The following is a 5,664-nucleotide window of genomic DNA, read 5'->3' as shown; positions in this document are numbered from 1 at the left end:
CTCCAAAGAAAACCAGCGTCTCTCTTCGCGGTGCGACAATCAAAACACAAACAAACAAAAGACACACCAGGTACTCACAGTACCAAAGTTTTTAAGTCAGTCAGTAGGTTTAAGTCAGAGTTGGGCTTTGCTCCATTGCGACCGGCATCTCCTGACTCCAGGGAACAGCTGATCCGCCAGGAACAGGGAAATAAACAAATCCAACCGGGAATCGGCCTGACAGCAACGGACCTCCGGCGACGAAGATGTCACACAAAACGGATATAACACGGACTTTCAAACACGCTCTATGCCGAGGTAACACTTCTCCTTCACTGACTTTCATTCAATGACTCTCCGCTTCGGAGTTGTCCTATAGTGTACACAGAATCACAGTCCAGGTGGTTGATTAATGTGTGTTTGACTTGTGACTGTAGTCATTGTCAGAGTCATAGGTAGATCTTTTCCTCCATCCTTCATTTGAAGTTGAACAGGAGGTGTCCGCGAATCCAAGGAAGTCCTCTTCATCCGACTCCTCATTCAGGATTTCAAGAATGCGGTTTTTCTCCTGCTCCTCTAGGTCCTGAGCAGTCGGATAACAAGGTTTGAGACGGGCAACGTGGACAACTTTCAAGTCCTTGCCTGAATCTTCCAGAACAACTTTATAATTCACAGGCCCAACTTGTTCCACTACCCGATATGGTCCTTGCCATTTTGGGGCTAATTTGGCAGCAAACGATTTCTCTGCCTGAGAGAGGATGGGCTCTCAACCAGACTCTGTCCTGTTCCTGAAACTCAAGGTCACGTCTGTGTTTGTCGTAGTTTCTTTTCTGCCGTTGACGAGCAGAGTCCAGATTTTTAGAAACAAACGAACAAAGACCTTTTAGCTGTGTAATTTTGGTGTAGGAAGGGGTGTCTGGAGCAGTTTCATGAGGTTGCAACATTGCATCCAGAGGTCCTCTGAGGGACAAGGATTAAGCTCTGCAGGAGTAACGCCTGTTGACTCCTCGACTGCAGAGTTAATCGCAAACCGAAACATAGACAGGTGCTTGTCCCAGTGTTTGTGATTATCCCCTACATAGGACGCTATCATGGATTTTTATCATGGAACACGGTTCACTCTCTCTGTAAGGTTGGTTTGGGGGTGGTAGGCAGAGGTTAACTTGTGTCCCACATTCCAGGTCCTGCATACAGTTTGGAAAACTGATGACACAAACTGTGTTCCACGGTCAGACAGGATGTAGTCAGGAATGCCCCACCTGGTCAAGATGTCTTTGACCATGACCTGAGAGATGGTTTCAGCTGTGGCATTTCTGATGGGGAACAATTCAACCCACCGGGAGAAATAATCAACAAAAACCGGGAGGTAAACGTTTTGTTTGGAGCTTTTGGGGAAGGGATCCATTGAATCCATTCCTAGCATTTCCTATGGGCGGTGAGTTTGAGTTTGTTGTAGTTTTCCTGCAAGTTTTCTGTTTTCGGGTTTGTAAAGTTGACATGTACAACTATTTTTTACATGTTCTCTGACATCCAAGCTCAGCTTCGGCCATTAGACAAGATGTTGCAGTCTTCGGTAGGTTTTGTGCCTGCCTAGATGTCCAGAGAGAGGATCTTGTTGGAAGTAGTTCAGTAACTGTGTGCGGAAGCTAGGAGGTATGTAGAGTTGGTAGATGGTTTTGTATGGGAGGGTGACGAGACGGTAGAGGAGATCATCCATGATGGTGTATGAAGGGTTTGAATTATTGACTTGTCCAGTTTCTACCACTTTTTGATAAAGAACCTGACATTCTGGGTCTTCCTGTTGTCCCTTCCACAGGGCCTCAATTGAGATGGGAAGCTCTTTTGATGGTTTTGGAGAGGCAGATGTGATGGTGGCACACACAGGTAGGGCGGTATGGATGGATTCTGAAGGGGCTCGGGAGAGGGCATCCGGTACATTGTTGTATTTTCCTTTCCTGTATTCTACAGTGAAAGTGAATTATTGAAGCCGGAGTGCCCACCTGATGAGTCGTGTGCTGGTTTTGGTGGTTTTGAACACCCACAGAAGAGGGGCATGATCAGGTAAACAGTCTGCCTTCAAGGTAAGTTCTCCACTTCTCAACTGCACACACCACTGCCAAACATTCCAGCTCGGTGGCAGCATAGTTTTTCTCTGCATGGTTTAGACTGCAGCTGGCAAAGGCAAGGACTTCCTCGGTTCCATAGTTGGATTTCTGAACAAGCACAGCCCCAAGACAGATCTCACTGGCGTCAGTGTACACCACAAAGGGAGCATTGAAGTTTGGATGGCCAAGGACAGGTGGTTTTACCAGGTGATGTTTCAGGGTATTAAAAGCTGTTTGACATGCAGGTGACCAACTGAATTTTGCTCCTTTTTTCTTTAGGGCATTGAGTGGTTCGGCAATCTGTGAAAAGTTGGGGACGAATCTGTGATACCACCAAGCCATGCCCAAGAACCTTTGTAGGGCTTTCAGGTTGGTGGGTGCAGGAAAGTTCTGAACAGCCTCAACCTTATCTGGGTCAACATGGACTCCTGTAGCAGAGACAAGATGACCCAGGAATTTCAAAGAGGTTCTGAACAGTTTGCTCTTCTTCATGTTCACAGAGAGGCCAGCGTTTCGGAGTTTGTCCAGGACAGCTTGGACATCATAGGAATGCTGTTCCCAGGACGAAGAGAAGATGATAATATCATCCAAGTAGACAAAACAAATGATTCCCTTCAGCTCTCCCAGTGCTCTCTCCATGAGCCTCTGGAAGGTGGCAGGGGCATTCTTAAGACCAAATGGCATAACTTTAAATTGGAACAGTCCATGAGGGCATATGAAGGCAGTGATTTCCCTCACCTCTGGATCCATCTCCACTTGCCAGTAGACACTATTAAGGTCTAGTGATGAGAAAACAACAGCACCTGAGAGACTATCCAATATCTCCTGGATTGTGGGAATGGGATAAGCATCAGTAACTGTGTTATCATTCACTTTTCGGTAATCGACACAAAACCTTGGGTTGCCTATCTTTTTGGGAATCAGAACCACAGGCGAGGCCCAAGCAGAACAAGAAGGTTCAATGACGTCATCTTTTAGCATGTCCTCGATGAGTTCCTTCATCACCTTGTGTTTAGGAGGGGAGACTCGATAGGGTTTCTGTCGAATGGGTACAGGATTGGTGAGAAAGATTTGATGTTTCAGTGCGTCTCACTTTGGTTGTACACACATCAACATTGTTAAGTAACAGGTTATGTAACTGGTGTTTAATATGCTCCTCCAGGTGAGACTCCTGAACTGCCCTCAGCATCAAGTCCGAGTATTTCAAAGTGGTCTGTGTACCACTGTGGAACAGTGCAGTGGCCAATGGAGCTTCCGTAGAAAAGAAGGCAATGGAGTTGCCAGTCTCCCCCTCCCCAGAAAGAGAGGACTCTGCACAAAAGAAACATTTATTTTCCACATTATCTCGGAACCAGTACATCCCGCCTGCAACATCAAGCTGCATACCAGTAAAAAACATGAAGTCCAAACCAAGCAGGGCAGGAAAAGCCAGGGTTGTGGAGTCTAGGACCACCACAGTTACCAACCAGGTTTTATCCTGCAGAGTAATTTCAAGCTCCACCCACCCAAGGGGTTTCTTGGGTTGACCATCAGCAAGGTAAAGGGGGTCACTAGTCCATGGGGTAAGTTCATCCCCTGCAGTTTTGACATTGTTCCAGACATGTTAATTTAGCAAAGTATATGTGGAACCTGTATCAACAACAGCTTTGCCTGTCAAGTTCCTTACAGTCAAGGGCACTTTCAGCTGTTGTGGGAGGGCTGTGTCAGTGCTTCCTCCAGGGATGCTGAATTTTTTCAGGCCCTGCACAAAGAGATGGGAGGTGACACATGACTGCAAACTGTATGCAGGACCTGGAATGTGGGACACAAGTTAACATCTGCCTACCACCTCCAAACCAACCTTACAGAGAGAGTGAACCGTGTTCTAAACTCAATGATAGCGTCCTATGTAGGGGACAATCACAAACACTGGGACAAGCACCTGTCTGAGTTTCGGTTCGCGATTAACTCTGCAGTCCAGGAGTCAACAGCTCTGCTCCTGCAGAGCTTAATCTTGGTCGCTCCCTCAGAGGACCTCTGGATGCAATGTTGCAACCTCAGCAAACTGCTCCAGACACCCCTTCCTACACCAAAATTACACAGCTCAAAGACCTTTGTTCGTTTGTTTCTAAAAATCTGGACTCTGCTCGTCAACGGCAGAAAAGAAACTACGACAAAAACAAACGTGACCTTGAGTTTCAAGAACAGGACAGAGTCTGGTTGAGAGCCCATCCACTCTCCAAGGCAGAGAAATCGTTTGCCGCCAAATTAGCCCCAAAATGGCAAGGACCATATCGGGTAGTGGAACAAGTTGGGCCTGTGAATTATAAAGTTGTTCTGGAAGATTCAGGCAAGGACTTGAAAGTTGTCCACGTTGCCCGTCTCAAACCTTGTTATCCGACTGCTCAGGACCTAGAGGAGCAGGAGAAAAACCGCATTCTTGAAATCCTGAATGAGGAGTCGGATGAAGAGGACTTCCTTGGATTCTCGGACACCTCCTGTTCAACTTCAAATGAAGGATGGAGGAAAAGATCTGCAGAAAAATCACAAAATTACAGTTCTGACAATACCTATGACTCTGACAATGACTACGGTCACAAATCAAACACACATTAATCAACCACCTGGACTGTGATTCTGTGTACACTATAGGACAACTACTGCGCCTTACCTTTGGTCGGCTTCTGCTGAGGCTCTTGTTTATGTCATATTTTGTGCAGGTTGACTATTTTTTGTTTGCATTTAAATATTATTTGTCAGACTTGACTCTGACTGGCACCCCAAATTAAAACCTTGTCAAACCCGCTACAACATTGTTTTCAACTCTAAAGGGGTGTTTTCCCTCAAATGTCAGATTTTTGTTTCCCTCAAACTTTGTTTCACCTTCATAACACATTTAATGCAGTGTGGGGGATAGTTTTCTTCCTCTTAAACAGCAAAAATCTGTTATCATTTTTAATGTTTTTCATCTCTGGCTTTTGAATCAGGACCCGAGAGGGCAGTGGTATACCTAAGAGAGCTGAGTCAGTATCTCTTGTCTATTAATTTACTCTGTCAGAGAACAGATGGATTTCAGAGGCTCCTGGCTGCTTTTCAACACCATTACGTCTGTCTCTGAAATGTCCCTTTCACAAGGTGAAAGAGGGAAGATTCACAGAGCTTTTACACTAATTAGAGGATTTATGAGTGTGACAGGGAGAGTGGGCTCTCCCCCTTAAACAACCTGTGATGAGCCTCCCAACACAACATCCCTCCACAGGGCGCCAGCTACTTAACTTTGATTGTGGCCAGAAATAAAACCCGACCGTGACTATCCTGTCCTCAGTTTCTAATCGTGAACATCCTGTCTAGGAAAACAGGTGGGAGGTATGGGTGGAAGAAAGTATACCAAAAGTCACTAAACAGCCTTTGTTATACTGCTAGTGAGCTCCTCTGTCCTCCTCTGCATTCTTGTGCTTTCTCTTCTTGCAGGTTCTTTTCCATTTTTATTGAAGAGCTGCAGTGTACCTGCTTGACTCCCATGATCGTTATTCATTTTTGTTGTATTATTTAGTTGTCATGGCTATACTTCAGTTATTATAGGCAATGCAATCTTTAGTCT

The sequence above is a fragment of the Labrus mixtus genome, chromosome 19, assembly GCF_963584025.1.
Source record: "Labrus mixtus chromosome 19, fLabMix1.1, whole genome shotgun sequence".
Classification (NCBI taxonomy): domain Eukaryota; kingdom Metazoa; phylum Chordata; class Actinopteri; order Labriformes; family Labridae; genus Labrus; species Labrus mixtus.
The sequence above is the reverse complement of the archived record's forward strand: the minus strand, read 5'-3'. Positions refer to the sequence as shown.